A 26638-nucleotide genomic window follows, 5' to 3' on the forward strand; every position below is an offset into this window, starting at 1 on the left:
CTGTGTGGCCCTGGGAAAGGTAGCTGACCTCTCTGAGCCTTAACAGCTTGCCCGTCACATGGGGAAAGTGATGATCGTTGCTAGCTCACGGGATTGAAAGGGTCCAATGAATTACTGTGGCATGTGCCCGCCCCTCTTAGACCAGCATCAAAAGCACACAGTCTGAACATGCAGCTGAGGGGGCTGGAGGCAGGTGGGCCAAAAGCCCCCAGCACAGGCCCCAGCTGGGCAAAGAGTGGAGGATAAAATCCCAAACTCCCTGCCTGGGCCAGGTGGCTCATCGCCTGCCTGGCTTTCATCTCCAAGAGATAAGCCGCCTGCTCAAGTTCACGTTCAGGATCAAATGAACCCACTTAATCGCCTTAGGGATCTCCACTGAGCCAGCTCCTTACAGGCCTGGGGAGGAGGACAGCTGAGCTCCCGCCCACCGAGACCCCCACCCGCACGGCCAGGCACAGAGAGGATGCCGTGGGCACTCCACCAGCACAGCCTACCCCTGCCCAGCTGGCTGCAATGACCCAAGGGCAGATGCCTGCACACTTGGCCTTCAGAGTCTATGCACACATCATCTGCCCACCGTCACAAAGCACCTACTGTGTGCCGTATGCCTGAGCAAAGAACTCCCTAATCCCCACGGCAGCCCAGGTCAGTGCTACCACAAACACCAGCTCTCCAGGTGGGGACATTGAAGCCTGGAAAGGAAACAGCCAGCCCAAGGTGACGGAGTTCCTCATGGGGTCACCTGCAACCCTCAGGACAACCTCTGCCCCCATCTCATAGAGGGGGGAGACTAAGGGAGGAATGGGGCTTAAGTCACCACCATATCCCAAGGCCAAGCCGGGGTGAGTGAGCAGAGTGTCCAGCTATGCCTGGGACAAACAAGAAGGGGGGCCGCCTGCCTGCCTTGTTCCCAGACGAATCCTAGCACCTAGGACAGCTCCCAGCACACAGTAGGTACTTAACGAAAGCATCCGAATGAAGAAAATCTACACGCTGGGCATAGACTCCAAGGAAAACTGTCCTGGGGCTTCTCTGCCTACCAGACAGTCCTCTCTGAGGTCCTATCATATACCACAGGGGTCCCGGAGGGGTGACTGTGCCCCCGCCCCAGGGCTTGGTCCTGCAGTCATTTCTGGTTGTCACAATGGGGGGGGTACCATCTACTGGGTGGGCAGAGACCAGGGATGCTGCTCAACACCCTCAAATGCACAGGACAGCCCCTAGATCAGAATTATCTGGCCCAAATGTCAGTAGTGCCCAGGTTGAGAGACCCTACTGTACTGCATCCCTTCAAGCATCAACTGAGCACCTACTGTGTGCAGGGCTGCACAAAAACCCTGCAAGGAGATGAAATCATGGGGCTCTGAGGGGTGAGGTTCCATGAGCCATGTCCCACAGCTACGGCAAGGCAGAGGCGGGTTCCAGATCCGGCTGATGCAAAGCCCCACCCCGAGCTGCCAAATCCCTGCGCGATCCCTGAGGATGCTGACCTGCTGGGTCTGGAGTGGGGGCTGCAGAATCCCCATATTTCACTGCTCCCGTGCCCCATGGTCACTGCAGGGCAGCAGTGATCAGAGCTGGTCCTTTTCATCAAAACCCACGTACACCAAGATGCCAACACTCCCTCTCCGGGGGGTGGGAATGTGGTCGGATTTTTTTATGTGCAGGCTTTTTGTTTCTTAATTTTCCAACTTACAGAGAACACGTTTATTCTGCTTCTAAAAACCAAAAGTCTTTTTTGTAAGGCAGCCATCAAACCGCACACCCCACCCAAGGGCTTAGCCGTAGGGAAATCCCACCCCCAAAGCAGAGAGGGTCGGCCAGTGCAGCCCCCCCCTCCCCTGGGGGCAGCGCCTACTGGCAATGTCTGGAAAGGCCACAAGCCGAAGATTCCAATCCTCGGAACACATGGAGGAGATGGGACGCACGTGAGCACCCCGAGGCACTGGGAGAAGGTCTGTCCAAACGCCACAATCAACTCAAGTGGCATCCCGGGGAATACACCAATCATATGTCACATATCCCCATGACAAAATACTATCTCTACAGAAGTTAAAATCCACCAACTAGATCGAACTGCACCAACATGCTGCAAAATCCTAATTTTAAAAAAATTATAATAGTAATAACAACGACAGCTACCCGGTTTTAAAACACATCTAGAATGTAGGTACTGTTTCGATCCCCGTTTTACATATAGGGAAACTGAGGCACGGGGAGAGACAATAATGTGCCCGGGGCCTCACAGCTGGTAAGAGGCCATGAGCAGTGTGGCAGGGGGGAGGGATGGGAACCCGCAAGCCATCAAAATCCCTGCGTGTAGTCACTCTGCTCCACCGCCCGCCTAAGCAAGGACAGGAAATTACTAGCTTGAATTATATAAAAGCTGTCGATATTCGACCACTTTTGACCTATAAAACTGGCAGAGTCCTACGGCTCACCTTAATAGCAAACTGCAGAGCAGGGCCCACAGAAAAACACGTCCGTGTGCATTCTTCCAGCCCAGAGACGAGACGGGGCCCCGGGCCGTGCAGGGATCCACACAGAGGCCCGTGAAGCATGAAAACATGGGATTAGAAGAGCACATGTCTAGTTGAGAAGTAGAGGCCTCCAAGGAGAGGACTCGGGTGACCGGAAAGTCACCTGCAATTTTTTGTTTTAATAAAAGGCAGCCACCTTAGCTTAGCTGGTGGCCCTGAGCCCAGCCTCTTGGACCCAGGCTGGCTGGTGCTTTCCCACCCCCTCCCCTTTCCCTGAGGCAGCTTCTCTGCCCACTGCCCCCGCCCCTAAACCCCCACAGTCCATCCACCAGCAGCAGGTCCCCAGGGCCTGGTCTCTGGAGCCTCTTCGGGCAGGAGAAGCTCTCCCCACCTAAGGATCTAGTTTCATTTAATTGCAGGGTTCAGGTTTCTGGACACAGGCCCAGAGGCCTTCAGGGCCCGAGGTATGGGCCATTTTCTTCCTCTTTTCAATAAAGTCGGGAAGGAGGCAGTGTGTGGCATCACCTGTCTGCTCCAAGAATCTAGAACACCTGCCCCTTGGGAGATGCCACCCAGAAGAATCATCCATGGCTCGTCACGGGTTTGCGGATAGGCTGGGGACGTATCATTTTTCTGGCCATCACTGGGACCAGGTGCCCCCACTGGATTTGAAGGAATTAAGAAAAAAGAAAACACACACACAAACCAACATCCCTACCTCACACCACCCCTTCCCCTCTCCAAAGCTTCCAAAGAGTCATCTCTCTGCTTCCAGATCTTTCTCGTCTTTCATTTATTCCCCTAGCATGGCCCTTTACAGTTTGCAGTTCCCTCTCTTGGCTCCGAGTCCCTCACCCACAGCCCCAGGTCAAGGCCAAGATTCGGAGCAGTCGCCTGACTCCAAGGTCACTGGGCAGTCAGGACGCACCAGCATCTAAACGACCATGCTGTGGGGCGCCTGGGTGGTGCAGTCAGTTGAGCGTCTGACTCTTTTGATTTCGGCTCAGGTCGTGATCTCAGGGTCAGCTCATGACCTCAGGGTTGTGGGATCGTGGGATCGAGCCCCATGTCGGGCTCTGCACTCAGCATGGAGCCTGCTTGGGCTTCTCTCTCCCTCTCCCTCTGCCCCTTCCCTGCTCAAATGCTCGCACTCTCTCTCTCTCTCAAGTAAATAAATGAATCTCTCTTTTTTTTTAAATACATAAATAAATGACCACGTTGCTCCTGGCTGCTGGTTCTCAGGGCAGATGCAGGCCACATATGAGTTTCCTCCTGTTGCTGTAATAAATGACCACAAACCCCGTGGCTTAAAACAGCATAAAATTTATTATCGCAGTTCTGGAAGTCAGAAGTCCAAAACAGGGCTAGAAGTCCATGTGTCGGCAGGGCTGTGCTCCTTCTGGAGGCCCCACAGGAGAACTCGTTCCTGGCCTTTCCCAGCTTCCAGAGGCTGCCTGCGGTGCTTGGCTCCATGCCCCGTCCTTCGTCCTCAAAGCCAGCAGCAGAGCATCTTCCAGTCTCGGGCTGGCTCTGACCTCCTACTTCCTCCTTCCAAGGACCCTCGTGAGGAGTTTGAGCCCACCAGGATTATCCAGGCTAACTTCCCCAGCTCAAGGTCGGCTGACGAGCAGCCCAAATCCCGAGGGCCGCAGCTCTTTGCCCTGTGACAATATATTCACCGTTGCTGGGGACCAGGCCATGGACAACTGTGGGAGAAACCATTATTCTCCTGACCACAGGCTCCAAACATCTGGGCCTCGAGGAAACTGCTCCTACGGCCCACCCCCACAAACCCTGAAGTCCAAAAGCAACTGCTGGGTCACATGACTCAGTTTCTTCCACTCCCACAGAGTGTTGGGGGCACGCCCAGTTCCGCCACCTGCACGGTGAAAACATACCCCAACAGTGTCGAGTCTAGCCTTTGATGAAAATGTGAATCAGGCAGAGTCCTGTGGCTCGTCACTAGAGACCTCCCTCTCTAAGACGACAACCAGTAACTCATCAATCGATATTCTTCGGCAAGGTTTCTTTCCTTTTTTTTGGACCAGTCACAAATTGCCCTATTGTACATCCCACAATCCAGCAAGATTGCTAACAGGGAGGCCACCCTGCTGAAACCTGTACTTATCCGTGTGCATGTGCTCTGGGCCAAGAACGGTGCGGGCGCCAACAAAGCACGTAACCTCTGTGAAGGTGGGAGGCTTTGCAAGGTACGGCTGACCTGCACATGACACTCAGGCTCAGAAAAATGTCCAAAGGATCAAGCATATTAGCCTCCACCATGCAGCTGGCATCTGCCAGAAACGGGGGGCAGGGTGGTCAGCTGGGACCAGGGAGGCAGAGACCACCAATGTGCCCTGCAGCAAAGCCACTCAGGAAATCCCAAGAGCCAGGGCCCCCAAGGGCCTGACAGTCCAGAGAGGGACAAGACGAGCCCTGCCCCCTAACAACACAATGACATTAACAATATTAACCATGAAAACACAAAAGATGACAGTGGGCGCAATGAAATGGCTCTCTCTTGCTTGAAAGCCAGCAGTCGAGGTGGGTCTCAAATGCCCACGTGCCCACCCCATGGTCCATCTCCCAGTCCAGGACCCTCCAGGCAGCTTCACCTCATCACGTTCCCCCACAGCCACATCTAGATAGGTCCCATGTCCCCGCCCCAGACTCCCTGGATAACCCCCTCCTGCTAACCTCCCACACCTCCAAGGCAAAGACCACCCGCCCCCCTCTCAACAACAAACCTCCCACCCTGCCCTCCACACACCCCAGCCACCATCCAGACACCCTGGGGACACCCTTTACAGCACAGGAAGCACAGCGGCGTCCGGAACACACGGCCAGGGGCTCGGGGGGGCACAGAGAGGGCAGTGAGAGCCCAAAGGTCACACAGCAAACCTGCAGCACAATGCCTGGGGTGCCCACACGCTTCCGCCTTGGCGTTCCTGCCGGCAGAAGGAAGGTTCCAGGAGGCGCTGCGGCATGGGGGCAGCGGCCAGAGCCCAGGTGCCACGAGACGCAGCTTCCTGCCCCGCATGGCACTGCAGCTGCTATTTATAGCCCGGACAGCAGGGTCAGCTTCCTGCACGGCAGAGCCAGCCACAGCCCGGGAGCCTGCAAGCGTGACCCCGCAAGGGTGACCCCAAGGGGCACAGGCTGGGTTGGGGCAGAGGGTGGGCAGAGATGCGCAGGGCTGGACACACGGTGCACCCAGACCACCCCCCCAGACCCACAATCCAAGGGAAGGGAGAGGCAAGGAAAGGCCAGACCCCGCCCGTGACAACCTCCCACCGCGGAAGGCACCTACGAGCTGCGTGCCCTGAAGAACGTCACCACCACTCTTTGCCTTGGTTTCCCCATCAGGAAGCAGGGAAAGGAACGGCTCTGGCCGCATGGGAGTTACCGTGGGACTTAACTGAGCTACCACAAAACAGGCGCTCAGGGAGCTCGCCCAGCTCCCCAGCCAGCTCAGGGCCCTTTCCGAGGCACCCCGTCCCCGCCCAGCCCTGCCCAGAGACCAGACACAGAGGGTGGGGCGGGAAGGGGCGGGAAGTGGCGTGCACACCTATCTACAGCAGGTCGTCAGAGGTCACCCCAAACACCCTAATCCACCCCACTCCCCCATGAGGCAGGGAATGCAGCTACCCCCATTTTATAGACGCAGAAACTGAGGCACCAAGCGACAGAACTCCACGGGCTGCCTGGGCATACTTCGGGCCCCTGCAGAGCTCCCTTGTGGGGGTCGGGGAGCACAGACCAGAAAGGGGTCCTCTCAGGCCACAGTGGCACCCAGAGACCGCCTGCCTGTGGAACACAGGCTTTAAGTCCCCCAGGCACCTGGGGTCATCTGACTGTGATGTCCCAGCCTTCCCCCAAAACCATGGCAAAGGGAACATCCCTGCAGCCCGTACCAACAGCGCACATGCCGACCCGTGTTGAGGCCTTGCTCTGTGCCCCTTCGTGTAGGACCTCGCTCAACACCTCAGCAGCTTTCAGAGACAAGTAATCTCACTATGCCCATTTTATGGATGGGGAAACTGAGGCTTGTCGCCTTGTTATCCCAAAGCCCGGGCACCCAGTTCTGCAGGTGTCAGCAGGGTGGTTTCTTCCAGAGACTCTGCGGGGGAAGTCTGCTCCGTGGATCTCCCAACCAGCGATCCTCAGCACTCCTGGGCTCAGAGGCACAGTACTCCCGTGTCTGCCCCCTCTTCACGTGGCCCGCTCCTCTGCTTAAAAATGACACCCATCATGCTGGATTTGAGGCCCACCCTCCTCCAGCAGGTCCTCATCCCAGGTACAACTGCAACAACCCTACCTCCACATAAAGCCCCATTCTGCACTTCTGGGGAAACATGAATTTGGGGGACACTATTCGACCCAGTACAATGGCTTAGATGGGGTGCAGGGAGTAGAGAAGGGGGAAAGTGAAAATGCCTAAAACTATTCAGGAGGGTGGAGGGGAGCAGGGGAGGCCGGTGAAAGTGGGCACCTCCCAACCACCCCCCTGCTTCCATTCCCCACCCCCACCCCCCCCAGCCAGTTCAACTGGTCATAGGAGCTAGCCGCAAGTCACCACCACACCCCCACCCCGTGGGCCTGGCCCGAGCCCCTAGGACCCCAGAGGGGGCCCCCGATTCCTGCTGGGCCCTGCTCCTGGCCTGGTGGCCTGCCAGACAAGCCAAGCCGAGCCCTGGGGCGGCATCCCCGGCTCCCCACGGACTCCCCACCTCGGCCCAGCAGGCTTGCCTCGTTAGCCTAACGAGCAGGGCCCTGGTGCCAGGCGGTTGCCATGGCCACGGAGACACCACCGAGGCCCCGGGCGCTGCTCCCGGGGGGGTCTGCAGCGGGCACGGGAGTTCAGCGTGAGGACAAGCAGGGGCCCCCGGGGCAACCCCTCCCCGTGGGGCCCGCTGCGCCACCTTCGGGCCCGGCCTCCAGGCCTCCTGACTGACAGCATCTCCCAGAGAGGCTCCCTAGGCCACAAAGAAAAATCCACCGCCCCCTCCCCTCCCACCCCGCCTGGCCAGCGCCCCCCCCCCCACCAGCATTAGCGCACAGGGATTGCAGGGGCCCCGCCTGCAATGGGGGGGGGGGAGGTCGGAGGTCAGCAGGCGTAGGGGGCAGACAGGCCTCCAAGGCAGTGAAAAGTACTGGGAAGCCCTTGGGGGCTCTGAGTAAGGTCCCGCACAGTACCGCTGGGGCCCCGCCCACAGCTGCATGCACAGAATGTCCCAGAATGTCCATGGGGAGACCGGGGAGGAGGCTGCTGCAAGCGCGGGGCGGGCAACCACACCAGAGGGCAGTGTGGGCGACCCCGGGGGTCTCTGGCCCGTGCCCCACACTCCAGGAGGAAGCCCAGGACGAGGGTCTGACATGAGGAAGGACCTGGGTCCTGCTGGGGACAGCTTGGGCCTGAGGCCCCTGAGGGACATCCGAGAGCCACTAGCAGGAGACCCCTGCATCCAGCTGCCTGGCCCCAGAGGGGCTCCCTGGGTGCATGAGCCACGGACAGGAGGGAGAGGGCAGGTCACAGCCTGTAGGAGTGCCTTGGCCTCAGATGGCCCCTCAGCCCCCTTTGCTTTACCACATCCTATGAGGACGTGTATCATTCATCACCCCATTTCACCAGTGGGTAAACTGAGGAGCTATGCACAGAGGCTCCATGACTCGTCCAGGTCACGTCACACAGCCAGCAAGAGGCAGACCCGGGACTCAGAGCCGTGGGCCAATCCTGGGAGACAAGAGGCGGAGCGCCTCGGCCACCAGGCCACAGGAGGGATTGACCCCAAGAGCCTCAGAGCCTCCCAGGCCCTGGCAGAGCACACAAGCTCGTACATGCAGCATGGGCACGCGCACACACACACACACACACAGGCAGCCGGCTGCCCAGTCTCATCTAATCCCACCTTCTCCAACCCACCCTATAGCTCACTCTTTCCCCCACTTCCTTCCCAGCTCCAAGAAATATCCCAGAGTCAGCAGGAGGAAGCAGACGCATTTGAAAGCATCAGCAGAGCAAGGAGGCTGGAAGAGATGCCCCAGGGGTTCCTCACTGTGGACACACCCACAGGACTACCACCCCGAAATTCTGAGATCCCTGGGCTCCAGGGCCCCAGATATGGAAGAGACAGAAGTGACACTTGACCCCGGGGTGGTGAGCCCGAAACCTGCTCCACTCCAGGGCCTTCCCTGGGGCCTCCAATGGGGACATCTTCCACCCTTCAAGTCACTCACTGTCATCTCCCCAAATCCAGCCCAACATGCACATGCAAAGATCCTGCTTACCGCCCAGGGTCTGACCTTGGTTAAGACCCCCCACAGGGGCGGGCCTAGGCTTCCTCCTGGGATCATCTGTCAGGAGACTCCAGGGTGCAAGCTCCCCCTGTGGGGTGACCTAGCGCCCCACAGACACCCACAGGACACAAGCATGAAAACATCTTACAAAGCGTTTCCCTTTTCTTCACTCCTGTCTGCTCCAGGGCGCCCCTCCAGAGATGAGACAATTTTCAGGAATGCATATGGTAAGATACTATCAGAGAGCGAAGTCAGGGCAAAGAGAAAAGTCAGGGACAAAGTAATGTAAAATCAGGATGAAGTGGGTAAAACAGAAACACAGACCAGACCAGATTGCTGAACGCAGGCTGCAAATCAGGCTCCGAGTTTCCTGATGGCCAAAGCAAAGAGGGAAACAAGATGGGTAGGAAGTGGCTTGCCCAAAATTGTGAACACCCCCTAGTACCACACAGAAGGAGCTTCAGCAACCACGTAGAGCCGAAGAGCAAGGAGAAATCAGTCCAGACTGCCTGCTGCCTTAACATCCCCCTTTCCTCCTGAATCCTACAACAGTGAACTATAACCAGGAGCATCAGCATCACTCGGCAAGAACAGTTAGCCAGGCCAACAGGAGGGATCTTAAGGGCCTGCTCAATATGACTCTTAAACTCACAGTCCTCTCTGGGCCCCCAGTTTCGTCAACAGCGAGAACCCCAGAAGGTCGTGCTGAAGTTAAAAAGAATGACGTGGCTCCGTATCAGGGGCTGGCAATAAAGACGTTAGGCCCCGCAGGCCTTCGGGCCTTGTCACAACTCCACCATTTTTCATCTACAGCTTGAAAACAGACTCAAACAACACATTCATGCATGGGCGTGGCTGTGTTCCAATAAAACTCTGTTACGGACACTGAAATTTAAATTTCATACGATTTCACAGGTCACAAAATATTATCTGCTTTTAATTTTTTTTCAGCCATTAAAAAATGCAAAAACCATTCTTAGCTTGCACAACACAGAAAAACACGGAGGTGGGGGGCACCCGGGTGGCTCAGTCGGTTGAGTGTCTGATTCTTGATTTCGGCTCGGGTCATGATCTCAGGGTCGTGAAATCAAGCCCCGCATCAGGCTCTGCACTGGGCATGGAGCCTGCTTAAGATTCTGTCTCCCTCGCCCTCTGCCCGTCTCCCCCCACCAAAAAAAATAACAGGAGGTGGGCTGGTTTTGGCCTGTGGGCAGCAGTTTGCTGACACCTGCTCTAGATGTTCCAGAACAAGCTCCAAGCTATGTTTTAATTTAGAGGAAGAAAGCAAGATGTGATTAGGGTGTGATACTATTTGTGTCAATTTAAGGCAGGCAGAGGCCCAGAGTCTCTCTGAGGGGAAACTTTACCTGTGTGCATCTGCCTCGGGGGGACAGAGAGTGGCAGGGCAGAAACCAGAAGGCTTCTCTTGACGCCTTTTGTGAACTGTTTTAACTTTCTAACAGGCTCATGCATTTTCTCTTACAAAAATTACTTTTTATAAAGCCCAAAGCAAGCAGCAGAGAGTTTTGAGTGCATTACTTTTTAGTTTCTTCCATTTTTCAAATGACAATAGAAAGCAACAGTATTCACCCCACCAAAAAAAAAAAAAAAAAAGTTAATCTAGTTGTTACATAATGCATTAATTTCGTAGCAGAAGAAACTACGGCTGAACACTTACGGGCAGGACTTCCCTATGTATCTGCCCTCCTGAAAACAAACAAGGGGGGCGGAGCGTGCAGAGGATCCTCTCTGTGAGCCCAGCCAGGTCCAAGGCCCAGGCCCCAGAGCTCAGCCCTCAGCGAGAGCTGCCCACGCTTTGCACAGATCTGGAGCTGCCTCTGTGTTTGAGAAATGACAGCCAGGGACGCAAGTGGGGGAGTCTGGGCACAGAGCTCCCGGCCTCAGGGGGCACTCGGGCCGACTGCCTGTAGGGCCAAGAAGAAGAGAACGCTCAGCCAGTGGTCTGAAAACAGGCGTTTGGCCCCGAGTCCACAGAGAAGGCAAGGCACTAAAACCATGCTGCTCAAGGGCGACTGGGGCCGCAGGCCACAGGGGGCTATTTAAATTTATTAAAAATAAGTAAAAAATGGAATTCCATTCCTTGGTTGCAGTCACTTCAAATGCTCAGGGCCACATGCGGCTACAGCGATGGTGTTGGACAGGGCAGATCTAGAATGTTCCTCCTGCAGCCCCCCACATCGCAGAAAGGTCGACTAGACAGAGCAGGTCCAGAGGCTGGTTGGGACAGGAAGGGGGCAGTGAGATCAGGAGCACGGGCAGGAGAAGGACAGAGGGTGGAGGAATCAGGGTGGGCACTAGGGTCAGCCCTGGGCTGTCTGGGAAACAGGACCGAAGAAGGGGGGGGACCTCCAAGATAGGACAGTGCCACGTGGGCACAGGGCGGAGACGAGACACGAGAAAGGAAAAACTCAGGTGCTAAGAGCCAAGCCCTGCTCCCACGCACAGGCTCGGACTCCCATCAGCCAGCCCCGAGCCATCCGATTAGGCAGCCATTAGCCACAGCCACACGTGGCTATTTAAATTTAAGTTAATTAAGATGAAATAAAATTACCAGTTCAGTCGCGCTAGCCACATTTCAGGAGCTCAAGAGCCCCCCGTGCCGGGTGGCCACAGGCAGCATGGACGCACGACACTGTCCCCCACGGCCGGAAGCTGACCACACTGTCCTCAGAGGTTGGCGCGATTTCCTACTTAAGGATAAGGAAACGGAGGCCCGAAGGTCAGAGACTTCGCTCAAGTCATGAGCTGATGGAAGCAGGATTGGAACCCAGATCCGACTTCAAAGAAGCCCTTTCTGGAACCTGTTCCCCTCTCTGTCCCCAGTGTCAGCCCTCCCCCAACTCTCCAGGCTGCCCAAACCCTCCAAGTCGGCCCCATCCCATTGTCATCAAAACCTCAGGCTTCGGGGACTGAGTGAGGGGGCTGAACAGATCTGTCAATCATGCCAACCAGCCAACAGGAAAAGAGCCTCCTCTCTGGAAGACAATAAGGCCAAGCCCCCCAGGGCTCAGGTGGAGAAACCCCCAAGACCCCGCTCTGTTAGAGCATCCTCCTTCTGAGCAGCCCTTCAGAGGGAGGAAATGTCCAACCAACTTGTCGGCAACAACCCGGGATCCCACAATAAATTCTACAGCGAAGCATTCATGCTCCAACAGGGTGAGCCGGAATAATAAACAGCAGCTCTTGCTTGAGGACGCACATCGAACAATAAAGTCAGAAGGATGATCATCATCATCATCATCCTCACCACCATCCCCATCTTACAGATGAGCACACTGAGGCTCAGAGAAGTTAAGCCCCTTGCCCAGAGTCAGTAACAATTGAAAGCTGCAGAGCCAAACTCCAAACCCAATGCTCACACTTTCTGCCCCTTAATCCTCTCCACCACCCCACCAGCAGTGAGCCATGCGCCCATCTTACAGACCAGGGCACCCAAACTCCAAGAAGCAGGGGCCAGCCCCTGGGCGCACTGCATGTACGTGGCTAAGTCGGGACTCGAACTCACCAGAACCTGCTAAATTGGCTGCCCCAATGAGGATCAGGGACTAAACACTTCTAGTCCGTCCTCTACTGTTTGTTGAGGATGATTCTTCACGGTTCTGTGAAATCAAAGAGCCTCTCTCCAGGGCAGCTCGCCTGAGCCCAACTGGGTGAATAACCACAATGATTTGGATCACTGTAAGCAAAAGTCACGCTTCTGTGGGATCTTGGGCTGGCCTGGCCCCTCGGACCTGCGCCCTCATCTGTAAATTAGGAAAAAGCTGCCTTCCACCTCGGGACCTCTCAAGGTCTCCCGCTACAGAAACGCGCCCCAGGGCCACAGGCGTGCGGAAACTCCAGGCCACGGCACTCCTCAGATGCCACTTTCTGGAGCCCAGTTATCTGCCCTGCTAAATAATTCAAAACCATGTTTTCATTTCAAAATAAACACAGCCTCCAAAGCGAATGCCAAATTTGCATGAATGTTTAAGATAAAATGAGACTTCAAAGAAATGCCAGGGCCTGCCGCAGGCACTTCCCCCTCCCCAAATCCTGGGGAGAACAGGTTCTCAGTCTCCTGCCCCCTGGGGCAAAGATCTGTAGGTGCTGCTCCAATAAGAAACATAATTTCTTTCTTCCTAACCTGCGCAGCAGCTCCACAGAGCAGGCCTGCAGCGGGCTCGAGCTGGGCTGCACCAACATGACCGTGAGCAATCAAGCCCAGGTCTTCGTTCTCAGTTCCACATCCAAAGTGTGTGACCTTGGGCAAGTCATTAAACCTCTCTGTGCCTCGATGTCACCATCTATAACATGGGATAATGAGAGCACGGACCTCACAGCGTGGTACCAAGAGTGAATGAGTGGATTCCTGGTGAGGGCAGGGCCTGGCACCCAGTGAGAGTGCCTGGCATGTGTCGGGGGTCCCCGTACAGTAGTTTGCCTTATGTACGGTATCTCCACCTCCAAGAGCAGGAGCCCACTTGACAGGGGGTAAAATCCCTTCCCGACCCCAAGGATCCTCAAAGGATGTCGGCTGACCCTTCCTAAGCATCACGTCCCTCGGGACCCCACATACCCACCCATGGGACAAGGCCTTCTAAGACTATAGCCTGGCCTGGCCCTGGGCACCAGGCCCTCGCCAGACCCCCTCCTGGCACCCTCCCGGGGGCACCTGGGGCAGGAGTTACCAGCTCCCGCAAGCTGCTCCCTTCAGAGGTGTCACCTGGGGAGGCTGCTCTTGGCAGGAAACAGAGAAGGGAAAAACAGACACACAAATAAAAGCTCTCAACCCTCTCTTGTCAGAAGCAGAGTGCCATGGGGGGGTGGTGTTTCGTTGGAAGAGCTGTGGGAGGGAGAACTCTCCTGCCTAGACCACTTCTGCTTCTCCTAAACAGGAGCTCCTTAGGCTGGGTTCCCCGTAGGTGGATCCCCCCAAAATCTCAGAGTGAACCACCAACCTCACCCACAGGCCTCAGGTGGGGGGGTGGGAACACAGAACACCATGCAGTCGGGGGGAGTCCAGGCCCTTCCACACACAGCCAATGGCAAGGCGCGGGGGCCAGGACTCCTGGGGCGGTATTGCACCGTGCCAGCCCCCAGCCCCAGAGCCCCCTCCCCCATGCCCGGAGAACAATCTCGCCCTCCCTGACTCAGGGCTTTCATGCAGCTAAATGCGTGTTTACAGAGCTCTCAGAAATCTTTAGGAGGTGGTATGAGTATTATTAATGGGGGGAAAAGAACGGATTATGCCAAATAAATCCTTCCCACCACCTAGCCGAACCCTCGCGGGGGGGTGGGGGGGGAGGGATTAATGCGCGCAGCCCCACGAGGGGGTCTCCATCCCTCACCGGGACCTGACAGCCACATTACCATTCACATGGATTTATCAATAGTATTGATCCCGGAGCAAGCATAAATAGCTCAGTGGGAAGAGGCCAGGGCTAGGGCCCGCTTGGCTCCCGCCCCCACGTCTGGGCACCGCAGACTCCCCGGGCACCCGGCGGCGGCGGCGGTAAATTTCCAAGCAGGGACAAGGCGGCGGGTGGGGAAGCCAGACAGCGCCCGGGAAGACCTCGCCGCTCCGCCTGCTCCAGGACCTGCGCGCGCCTCACCGCCAGGCTCGGTCTGTGCATCCGCTCAATGGGCTGAAGGCACCCCCAGCCCGGCTCCGTCCGCAACCGGGAAAAGCGGAGGGAGGGGGTGGCAAGAAAGCGTCCTTCCTCCACTAGTCCCCCACTCCCCCCGCAAAAGGCAAGTCGGCCCCGTCTCTCAAGATTTCCCAGACAGGCCGTTGGATTAAAGGCCAAGTTTTAGAACCTAGTAATAGTAACAATAATAACAACAACAAAACAGTGATCATAGTAACATTCACACAAATATCTTCTACGGATTACCATTCTCGGTTCTCACAACAACCCTAGGAGCTCGGGAATATTGTTACCCCACTTTGAGGCTTAGAAGCCTGAGGCACAGAGAGGTTAAGTAATTTGTCCAGGGTCACACTGCCAAGAAAGTGACAAAAGAAAGATTCGAACCCAGGGAGTTGAGTTGCAGAGTCGGCAGTGAAAGGCTCGGCTATCCCCGCTCACATCTCTTCCTTTCTGATTGCTTCCCCTACCCCATCCAAAAAAAAAAAAGGCCACCCACGACGAGATACACAACAATGCCCTGGGACGCCCTCCCAGCTCACGCCTAGCCCTGAGAGCCCCTTATATCAAAGCAGCCGCGAGAACCCAGATCTCGTTTAAAAAAAGGGCAAAGTCAAGGCCACCGATAACACATCCCAACGTGCCCAGAACTCCTCCATCCAGCCCACAGGGATCCTGTCCCCTTCCCCCCGCCCTCCCTCACACATCCTTCCTCCAAATCTGCAAAAGGGAAAAAAAAATAATCATAATAAAACCAGTTCTCACCAACTGTTGGGGGGGGAGGAGGAGGGGGAGGAAGGGAGGAGGCTGAGCCGACAGAACAGATCCGCCTCCGCTGCCTGCACCAGACCCTTGGAGAGCCGAGCCGGAGCGCGCGACAGGCGGCGGGAGGACACTAGCTTCCAAAAAAATAAACCTACAATGTAAAAATAACGCCGGGCGCCCCACGCTAATTGGGCCCGGGCGACGGCAGCTCACAGGTACAGCATGTCTCTCCCTCCCGCCCGCCTAGCCCTCTCTCCCTCCCTCCAGGCTTTTTTCTGCAAGCGCCTGGGGTGAGGAAGGCGCGCCCCACGAGTCCCCCCCACTGCAGGTCTCTGGGGAGGCTCCCCCAGCACTAGGGCCTGGGGCCTCCGGGTCCAGCCCAAGTGGGATCAGCTCTGAATTCCAACTTCCCAAACTAGTGGCATCCCAAGTATCCGCACAGCCCGGGGGAGGGACCAGGAGGCGGCCCAATGAGGCGTCACCAGCCGCGAGAGGCAGGCCCAGACAGCAGGAACACCGGCCCGCGGGGGAGGGCGAACAAGGGGCGCCTCCTCTCCCGGGGAGACCCCCCACCCGGTGCCCTCTGCTCCCTCGCTCTCGGGCCCCCGCCCGCCCCCGCCCCCAGCTGGCGGGAAGCCGCCAAGCGCCCTTCCACGACAGCCAGGCCGGGGAGCACGGGGTGCCATCTCCAGGGACTCCCCAAGCCCGCGCTGCCTGCTGGAAAATAAGACGCAGTGTCACCCCCAAGCCTGGGGCTACTTGGGGAGGAGGGAGGCGCATGGCGGCCATGCCCACAGGGCTGGGGCACACGGTGCGGGGCTGCCCTGCGCATTTCCAGGGCGTCCCCCCGCCAGTCCACCCCCACGCCACTTCCCTCCTTCCCGCCCCCTCGCAGGGGAGCTGGAGTTCCCCTAAGTTCCCCAGCGCCCCCACGCACGCGGGCCGCAGTGTCTACGGGGCGCCTCGCTCCCCAGCAGGCCACCTCCCGAGAGCGCCAACTCAGGAGTGCAGGGGCCCCGCCAACTCCGCCGCGTGCGCCGCCCGATCTTCCCCTGATCCCCCGGAAGCGCGCCCCGCGCCTCCCCCGTGGCCCTCCGCGGGGACCCCCGGCCCCAACTCACCTCGCTGAGGTGGCGGCGGCGGCGCCCGGGCTCGGGGCGCGCTCGGGCCGCCCGGGCGCTCAGGCAAGTGGCGGTGCCGAACGTGCTGGGGGCGCGCAGCAGGCCCGGCCTCCAGCCGGGGCGCGATCCTCCCGCCGCCGCCTCCTAGGGCGCCTGCCCAGGGTCCCCGGCCCGCAACTTGGAGCGCATCGCGGGGCGCCGGGCGGGGGCGCACGTCTCGGGCGGGGCGGGGCGCGGGCGGACGCGGGGCTCCGGTGCGGCCCGGCCTGCCCGCGGCTCCGCTCCGCGGCGGCGGCGGCGGCGGCGGCGGCGGCGGCGGCGGCGGCGGGAGGGGGGAGGAGGGGGCGGGGCGGGAGCCCGGGAGGCGGTGGCTCGGCCTCCCCGCTCCCCGCTCCCCGCCCGCACCGACGCGCCCCGGCCCGGCCCCCTCGGGCTCCTTAAAGGGCCCGCGTCGCCTCCCCTGGCCCTGCGCGCACCCGCTCGCGCGCGCACACGTTCCCACACGCGCGCGCGCGCGCACACACACGCACACATACACACACACCCTTACACTTGGGCGCGACGCCGTTTCTTTTTAGCAGCTCCCCGAAGGAGGAAGGAGGGGAAGACGCCTCCCCGTCCCGCCCCCTCCTCCTTCTCCTGTGGGGCTTCGCGCCCTCCTTCTCCTCCTCCCCAGCCCCCAGATACTTAACTGGAATCGCGTTTCAGCTATTAAATTATAAGTCCAGAGTGGCCGGTGGGTAAGGAGGGGGCGCACGGGGAGGGCCACACGCCGATGCGCAGGGACCCGCGTGGTGGAGCTCACTCCGGGGGCTGCAGCACACAGTAGGGAGCCCAGCTCTCAGCTGCAGACTTTCACACCCTGGGCCTCGCGGGACAGCAGATGTGGCCCAGTGATGGCGCGAGGAAACTCACAGCGCGGCGCAGGCGTGCGCGCAGCCTGGGGGGCATCGACTCGAGTGGAGGATCACCCACAGATGAACACGGGACACGCACACACAAGTTGCACACAGGGGCAGGCCACACGCCAGAATGTCCTGTTCCGACGGCTGGGATTTCTGGCTGTTTGTACACTGCCTTTTCACACAGTAGGGACTCCATAAAGTGTTGTTGCGTGAACACCCATTTGGGGACCTCCAAGAACACAAATGCACAGACTTGATGCTGCAAGCCTGTGGTCGGATCCACAGGGACACACACACACCCAGGAGCACACCCTCACAAGCCCAGACCGCAGGAGCATGCGGGGTCACAGACACGCACACACGTGAAGGCTCCCCAGCGGGCTCCCAGGCGCTCACAGTTTCCAACAAGACCCCCTCTGGCCCCCTGACGATGGTGTGTCCCCGGTGACCCCCTGGGAAGGTGGCCCTCCCAAGCTAGGGGAGATCTTTTTTTAAACAGCAGAGGGCACTGGGAGCCCCAGGCCCGGAGCCTCCCTCCTCCTCTCCTTTCCCCTAAGATGTTGGAGAGTTTGAATTTTTGTTTTCAGTTCAGCTTTCCTTTTTTGGAGCGAAGTCTCAGCAGATTCAGTTCTGCCATCTGCCAACATCTGAGAACCCCCAGGGGGAGTGGGGAATGGCTGCGCTGGGGAGGCGGCCATGCGGTTTCCAGGGGCCCGGGCGTGCCTCCTGCCAGCCTGCGGGGCTTGCCTTCCTCCCCTGCAGCAATTTGTCCTTCTCTGCCCCCTCAGGCTGCTCGTTTTCCTTTTATTGGGGGGAAAGAGGGAGCACCTGGGACTGACAAAATCTGGAAAAAAGGGAAGTGCGTGTGGAGGGAAGAGGAGAGGTTTGGAACAAGAGGGGGACATGGGTCAGCTGTCCCCTCCTCCCCATCCTGGCCCCACCAGTTTCCCTGCTGCCAACCAGACCGTGGGAATCCACAGGCAAAAAGCCAGCCCGGCCGAAGGAAGGCCTAGCCCTCTGAAGGGCCTGGGGAAGGGAGGGCAGGGAGGGTGGCGGGGGTGGGGGGGAGCCCTCCTCAGCCCTCCTCCTGCCCCCCAGTGTCACCTGAGAACGCTCCTGACATTTGCATTTCAATGAGATCTGCTCTGGGACTTGGCACCAGAGGAGGAGGGTTTGGGGTATCTTCTTCAGGGGTTCCTTCACCCAGCTTCTGCCTCCCAGTGGTGGTCCGGGGGGCTTTGGCTGAGGCTGTGGGCATAGGAGGGGGCAGGCAGGCAGGGGGACTGTCAGCTGTTACTGTCCCAGGGGTCACTGGGAAACCCCTCAAAGGAAGCCAAGGACAGACTCAGTGTCAGTGTCCTCCGGACCAGCCATGTTCCAGACGGAAAAACTGAAGCCAGGAGAAGCGAGGCACTTTCTCTGAAGAGGATTTGTTCTCTTTCTAGCCCTCTCCTGTCCCTACGGTTATTAATCCCATCGTCGTGGGCTACAGCAAATAATATAAGTACATGTCCTCAGGATCTCACAAGTTCCCCCCAGAAACCTCAGACGGTGGGTTCCTAGGATTGACCCCACATTACAGATGGGGAAACTGAGACCCAGAGAGATTAAGAAGCTTCCGCTAGTGATTCCAGATGGGCGCTCCAAACCATGGCTCTGAAGGGATGAACTGGAAGGGGTCTCAGACTGTCAATATACCCATTTTATAGATGAAGAGACTAAGATCAAGGGAAGTTACCCAAGGACACTGGGCAGCACAAAGTACATGGGTGCTGACCAGCTGGGAACAGGGTGAGAAGTTGTCCTATACATCCAGGGGGCTCTGCCATCCAAGGGACAAATTTTCTGCCCTTGGGCTATGTTCCCACTGTAATTTCAAATCATTCAACCATTCCCTCCTAAATAATTAGTGAACTAGTCAAACTCATTCCTGCCTCAGGACCTTTGTACTGGCTGTTCCTCTGCCTGAGAGAGCCGTCTTCTATCTTCTGGTCCCAGCTCAATGTCACCTCCTTAGAGAGGTTCTCATTGACCCTCCATGAAAACTCCCAAGGCACTAACTAACCCATTACCCTATATATTTTCTTCACCATTTATCACCACCTAAAATTATCCTGGGCATTTGTCACTTACATATTGTCTTCTGTCACCAGAATGTCAGCTCCATGAGAGCAGAGACCTCATCTGTCTAGCCCACTGCCGTATCAGCAGCACACAATAGACAGCAGTTAACAAGTGTGGACAATGAATGAACAGTGAATAATGAATTCATGCAACACGGAGGGCACTGGCTGGGGAGCAGGCTTGGCCTTGCAGAATCTGACTCAAGTGGGAATGATTGGCCCCTGCATCCCAATTGTCTAGCACTCGTCCCTCTGGCATATTTCACAGTAAAGTCTTCACCTCTCTCCACTGTCTCAACCTCTGGGTAGCTGGGGGGATCCGCCAGCACCCGACCCAGGGCCTGACACCCAGGAGAAACCCATTCAGGCTAACAGTCCATATGGTCAACTATGACGTCAGATGAAATGTTCTGCCCCAAAAGAATGCCGGAGAGGCCTGGAGAAGAACCCAGGCTGGAGGGCACGATAACCTGAGCCTCCCTAACCCCAGTCCCCACAAAAGCCCTAGGCTGACCTTCAGAGCACATGCAAAGGAAAGCCCTCACTCTCTGGGCCTCTCTCAGTGACAACCCAGAAGACACCCTGATAAACATTCCCAGGGCAAGCCTTGCATATACACCAGAACCATGTGCACGTGGGAAATCTTACATATAGTGTTCATGCTTTTGGACATGCTTTAAACAGCAGTTGTAAACTTAAAAGCCCACAGAGCCTGGCAGGAACCGCAAGCCAGGGACTGGAGGAGAGGTGAGTAACAGAGACAGGTGGGGCCTGTGGCACACCCCTACACCCGTGCCCAGGCTGTCGTAGTCACCCTCGGTTTGAAACACGAGTCAGCCAGACCAAATACCAAATGCCTGGGTGGGCTGCATTCAGCAGGTGCTGGCCTGTCTGTGACCACCCACAAAGCATTAGCTGCCCAGGCCAGTCTTCCACTCAGCGATCGGTGGTCTCTACCCAAAATGGAGGGGTCGAGTGGGGGCCGGAAGTAGAAACTTCCTTAGTGAACAGGGGACCCTCTTTCAAAATCATAGTCAGGAGGAGGGAAAGCCTGCTTTCAATGAATGCATCAGAGCTTTGTTCATTTAATGCGTAGTTAGTATGTGCCTACAGAGTGCTGGCACCGTCAGATAGAACAGAGAAGGAGATCAAGCCCAGCCCTCAGGACTGGGCATCCAGTGTGGAGTTAACACTCCAAAGATGAAGTTGCATCGACGCCTGTGCGCTAAAATCCCTTTAAAGGGTAAGAAAAATACCCTGGTGTTCAAAAAAAAAGTTACATGTCAGGACACAGAGGATTTTGAAGGGTCAGGATCTCCCCAGATCCCCACCTTTCCAGAATAATGGAGTCTGGAGGCCCCTTCCAATCTTACAGTCCTACAAAAGCATCACTGAGGATATTGCTGAGAGCCCCCCAGCCACCCCGCACCCCTTGCTGCAAGAAACTGCAGTGTCACCCCCGCTTTCTCTGATGTCTGCACCTTTATTTATGACACTGTGTGCATTTCAGAAAGAAGGAAGCAGAGAACTAGATCAAGCCCCTGTCTGATAGGCCTGATCATCTCTGAAGATAAACAACTCACTTTCTCCCAGGGCTGCATTTCTGGAGTGTGCTTCTGCCCCCCTCCACCCCCCCTCCAGGGCATCTGTTTGAATCTCTGCTCTCAGGCACCAGAGGGATGGGACCAGAGAGTGCAACATCAGAGGAAATATCCAGTGAGGACCATGGTCCCTGCAGCCTCGCTTTTGGTGGCCAGAGGCTGGGGTCGCCTGAGCCGACTTCAGTGGAGTTGGCTGTGTGGTCCTGGGCGTCTGTCCAATGGAACAGTCAGGCAGCTGTGGACAAGCATGAGAACGGGCTGTGCGTTCTGATGGGGGCAGAGCTCCAGGATACATTGTTTAGCACAGAAGCAGGTGCACGCCCCGGTATGTAGTGTGGTACCTTTTGTGCAAAAGAAGGGAGGCAGAGAAAATGTGCATATACATGCTTGTCCATGCATGGATACTTCCGAAGGGTATTCACTAATGCAGGAGTACCTACTATGTGCGAGGCCCCATGGCCGGTGGGAAGAAATCAGCAGTGACCAGTATAAGTAAAGTCTCTGCCCTCATGGAGCTGACATTCTAAAGGTGGGGGATGCACAAGGAAAACCAAATAAATGTACAATGTATTAGAAGACAGCCAGTGCTTGGAGAAAAAATAAATCCGGAAAGGAAGCCTGGAAGACTGTGTACAGGGGTAAGGAGGTCAGGGGCGGCCTTGCTGAGAGGGTAAGGAAAGGAACCATGCAGTATCAGGGCAGAGGGCACAGCCCGTGCAAGGGCCCTGGGATAGGAATGCACTTGGCCTCTTCAAGGACCAAGGAGGAGGCCAGTAGAACAGGATGGAGTGGGAGGTGAGGAGGGAGGGGTGAGCTTGGAGGGGGAACAGGACACTTGAGAGAAGCTACCAGGGGTTGCCTCTGGGTAAAGGGGTTGCCTGGGAGCTGGAGTTGAGGTGGGGGGTGGCGACTGGCTTTGACCATGCCCCCATGTGAACTGTTTAAAGATGCATAATGAAAGTTCATTTGTCCTCACTCCCCCTTTCTTTCTTTCTTTCTTTCTTTTTCTTTCTTTCTTCTTTCTTTCCTTTCTTTCTTTCTCTCTTCCTTTCTTTCTCTCTCTCTTCCTTCCTTCCTTCCTTCCTTTCTTTCTTTCTTTCTTTCTTTCTTTCTTTCTTTCTTTCTTTCTTTCTTTCTTTCTTTCTTTCTTTCTTTCTTTCTTCTTTCTTTCCTTCAAGTGTGGACATCTGGTTTTGGACATCCCCTGCGAGCGCTTCTGGGTTTTTTTTTAGATTTCAAGGAGGTCTCCTTTCCAGCATCTTTGCACCACATTTGCTATTTCTCAGCCTCCCAGAGAATGTCAGGAATTAGCCCCTGGGTGGCCTGACCTCCCAGTGAGGCCTGGGAAGCCTACAAAAGCCCCAGGAAGCCCCAGGCAGTAGGAAGAGCTAGGGAGAATCTGCATCACCTGCTTCTCTAAGCGGCCCTGGCCTGACCCATCCTGCCTATGGGCCTAGAGCTCAGGTCCCTGATCAAGGAGGGATCAGAGCCCAGAGGCCTGTGCACAGCTAGGAAGACCTGCAGTCTTGGAGCTGAGCATGTGTGTCCCTCCTGGGTCCCCGCTGGCTCCTGCCAGACAGAGTCAATCCTAATTCTCATTTAAAAAATATCAGCCTTTCTGGGGCACCTGGATGGCTCAGCGATCCATAGAGCATGTGACTCTTGATCTTAGGGTCATGAGTTCAAGCCCCATGTTGGGTGCGGAGCCTACTTAAAAACTAAATGTGAAAAATACCACTGTGGCAGGTTTACCTGACTCAGAGGGGCCCTCCAGGCCGCTCAGCACCTTCGGGAATGACTGAAAGGCCAGCACTGCATACACAAAGTGTCCGGGGCTCTAAACTCCCAAGTGGGGGCCCAACTAACAAGGGAGAGTGAGTTAAAATGGAAAGGATCCAGAGTTTTGAGTCAGATCTGGGTTCAACCCCCAACGCTGACACCTCATTCATTCACTGGATGCAGTGCAGTGCGGGGCCGCCACGCCTCCCTCCTACCGGCTTGCCTTCCTGGATGGCAGAAGCCAACAAGTATGTTCTCCAGACTTCTTGCAGCAAGAGTTCTCTATGGACTCTGGTTCCGGCAATCCATATGTAATAATAGAATTCAGAACAGAGTCCGCAGGGTAGATAGAGGGCCCAGCCATTGGACTGAGGGCCCCGCAGCAGTGGGGCAGGTCCTAGAGTTGGCCTCTGGGGGATGGTACCTCACGGAGACGGTGGCTTCCTGCCCAGGATGGGGCAGCAGCTTTCCGGCTGCCCTGTTCTGCAGTGTGTCCCAGGGTGTCAGGCCTGGAAGCTCTGCCTCAGGTGCATAGGCCACTTAATCCCTCCGCCACTGCCCACCCCCACCCCCTGCACAGGGCCTATTCTCTTCCATGCAAGATTTAGGGAGTCAGCAAAGAAAGAATATGATTAACAGTGGTGGTGATTGCCACAAAGCAAGCAACTTAAGGACCTAGAGCGCTAGAGGGGAAAGGGAGAACAGGTTTGAGATTTGGGTGACCCTAAGGAGGTGACATTAAAGATGGCATCCAAAGGTTGGGAAGGAGGCAGCTAGAAGGTGAGGGCACAGCATTCTGGGTGGAAGGAACAGCAGATGCAAAGGCCATCGCATGGAAAGTGACTCCGTGTCTTCCAAGAATGGAAAGAAGACCCATGTGGCTGGAGTTGTAGGATGGACAGCTCATTTTTCCTCCCTGAGCCTCAGTGTTCCTCATCTGTGAAATGGGCTAGACTCTTTACCGGGTGGTTTCAGGAATTCAGTGAGCTAATACAGGTGAATACCCTTTGAAACCCTGAAGAGCTGGGACCCTTCAGAATCTTAAAGAGCATTCTTCAAGAGCTCTTTCTATAATGGGCCCTGGGCTAGCTGAGTGTTTCTAGGGATTATCGGTCCAGAGGAGCTATGTAGCCCGAGGACTAGACACATATACTCTGGAGCCACACTGCCTGGCTGGGTGACTTTGGGCAAGTTACTCAACCTTTCTGAGCCTATTTCCTAACCTGTAAAACGGGAAACAATAACAGATCCTCCTTCAGAGGATTCCTGTGAAAATGAATTAATGTGAGCAGAGCAGGCGATGTCTGGCACATAATAAGGGCTTTATAAGCATAAGCTATTTAATGTATCTTACAGAGCCTCCCGACAACCAGGTAAGACTGGCACTACTACTATTCCCACTGTGCAGGTGAGGGAATGCAGGCTCTGTGAGCTCAATCTCCAGCCCAACGCCGTCACCAGCAAGCAGTTCACATCTAAGCCCAGCTCTGTCTGGCTCCGGAATCTTCCCGGCACCATCCCACAAGATCCAGTTGGGTCATGGTTTTGACTATAATTTGCACTGCTCAGAGGAGGCATTCAGACCAGTGATGGAATAAACAGCCACAAAGGGTGCTGGGTTGATGTCCCCGGGAGCCAAAAATATGGGTCATGGGCCCCACCATGGCCAGTGCATTAGAACATAACTCAGAATCTGGCTGGTATGAATCATCATTGCCATAGCACCCGCCAGCCCAGGACCACCGGTGTTGCTAGACTATGTAGGAGGGGAAAGAAAAGCAAGAAGGACAGCAACAAGAAAGGAAAGGGCCCAGGTGGGGAGACCATCCTGATCCACCCCCCCAGACCTCATCATCCCCACTTTCCCCCCTCCTGACTCTGTTCCACTACACTGGCCTCTTCAAACACATCTACAGTGCTGCCTCAGGGCCTTTGTACTGACCATTCCCTCCCCTTGGACTTGCTTTCTCACCTTCTTCATGTCTTCGATGAAATATGTTCTGCCCACTCTTTCTAAAACAATCCCCTCTGCAAGGCTCCCAATCCTCCTCTCCTGCTTAGTTTTTCTCCTAGAACCTATTGCCTTCCATGTTAGTCAGGCTTCTCCTGATAAACAGAACAAATAGGATATAAATATAAATAAATAAAGAGAGAGAAAGAAATTACAAGGAGTTGGCTCACGTGATTATGGAAGCAGACAAGTCTCAAGATCTGCAGTCAGCCGGGTGGGGAGGTCGAGACCTAACAAGAACTCCATGATCTCATAGAGACCATCATCTGGTGAGCGATATCAAAGAAACACATCAACATACAATGGCATGTTGTAATTTCAGCTAGTGTTGAAGGAAAAAGAATAAAGCAGAGGGTGGTTGGGGAAGTCCTCTTTGGGGAGGTGACAACGGGGCACAGACGTGAATGAAGAGAGAGCCAGCTGCAAGGATATCCATGACAATGACATTTCAGACTGTGGGGGGGGGCGGGGGGGGAACAAGTGCAAAGGTCCTGAGGCAGGCTGGATGAGCCCGGCAAACATGAATGTCCTTGTATGCCACAACAAGGAGTCCAGACTTCACCTGCAAACACCGGAGAGACCCAGAGGGGTTTTCAGCAGGACTGTACTCTGGCCTGGGTCATGTTTCAGAACGGCGATCCCTTTGAGCACACGAGGTAGGAGGCCTTGCCGAGAGAAATGCTGTGTCAGGACAAGGACGGTGCAGCAGGGAGGAGGGGACAGATGCCGGGGAGGTTCAAAAGGCAATGTGCTGGGGACCCAACCCCCAGCGTCCCAGTTCAGAGAGACCTGCAGGGCTGGGTGTGGAGACAAGTCTGGGCCAGGAGAAAGGAGTGGAGCCCGTTGGTACCTGCAAAACAGTTTGCTTTGGCAGCAGCGTGCAGGGACATTTTCCGTTTGTGCTCCTTGTAATTCCTTTGAAGCTATTTATGGAAAGGCACACCTGGGGCCGCCAGGCCCGTCTTGTTCTCCAGGGCATCCGAGTCCAAGCCAGGCCCACGAAGGGTGTCCAGGGCAGGTGGATTAGACCTCCTCATCCCATCCCGTTATTTTTCTTAACCTCTCCAGGCCTCAGTTTCTCCTCTGTTAAATGGGTATGAAAATCAAATGAGATACCGATGTAAAGCCTTTAACGCGGTGTTGGGGCCACACACGTGTCAGCTGTACTCTTTTTATTGACGGTAACCAGGAAGGGGCGGTGGGCACGAGCCGGAGGAATCAGGGGTGACTTCCTGGCGGAAGCATGGCGAGCAACAACTATGGCTAGCGGGGCCCTCACAACATGCCAAGTCCATGCTTGTGCTTCCTGGCTGGGACTCTTGCAAGTAGACCCAATTATCAGCTTCGTGGTATAAATCTCCTGTCACCGCTATAACAAATTACCACAAATTCAGTGGTTTCGAATGGCAAAAACATACTACTTTATAGTTGGGGACGTCAGGAGTCCAAAATGAGTCTTAGGGGGCTGGGATCAAGGTGTCTGCAAGGCTGTGTGGTTTTCAGAGGCCCTGAGGAGGATCCATTTCCTTGCTTTTTCCAGAGTTTAGAAGTTGGTGGCCCCGCATCCCCCCAACCGCTCCCTCCGTCCTCACGTCTCCTCTCTGACTCTGACCCTCCGGCCTCCCTCTTATAGGGACCCTAGTGTTTACACTGGGCCACCTGGATAATACAGGATAATCTCTCCATCTCAAGATCCTTAACTTAATCACAACTACAAAGCCCCTCTGCCATGTAAGGTCACATATTCACAGATTCCGGGGATTAGGATGTGGACGCCTTTGGGGAAGGCATTATTCTGCCTCCCAGATCTATCTTAGGCACAAGACAACTGAGGTGGGCGAATTTGTCCAAGGTCACCTGGCTCAAAAGTAGAGTGCTGGGCCCTGAACCCCAGCTGTCAGACTGAAG

At 56.1% G+C, this 26638-nt stretch overlaps 1 protein-coding gene across 15 annotated transcripts in view; it reads right to left on the reverse strand.

Moving 5' to 3' along the window:
* The window catches only part of NCOR2 (nuclear receptor corepressor 2), a 211547-nt gene extending 195061 nt beyond the window's left edge, over positions 1–16486 (reverse strand). For 13 of the 15 annotated variants that reach the window (XM_032431570.1, XM_032431581.1, XM_032431580.1 and 10 more), the window contains exon 1: positions 16312–16485. The gene's annotated coding sequence lies outside the window, so the exon portion shown is untranslated. Of the gene's footprint in view, positions 1–15190; positions 15210–16311 lie in introns of those variants that run through there. The other 2 variants (XM_032431582.1, XM_032431567.1) reach the window with 2 other exon arrangements.
* Positions 16487–26638: the final 10152 nt, after the last annotated feature.

Source organism: Phoca vitulina, unplaced genomic scaffold (genome assembly GCF_004348235.1).
Source record: "Phoca vitulina isolate PV1807 unplaced genomic scaffold, GSC_HSeal_1.0 scaffold46, whole genome shotgun sequence".
Classification (NCBI taxonomy): Eukaryota; Metazoa; Chordata; class Mammalia; order Carnivora; family Phocidae; genus Phoca; species Phoca vitulina.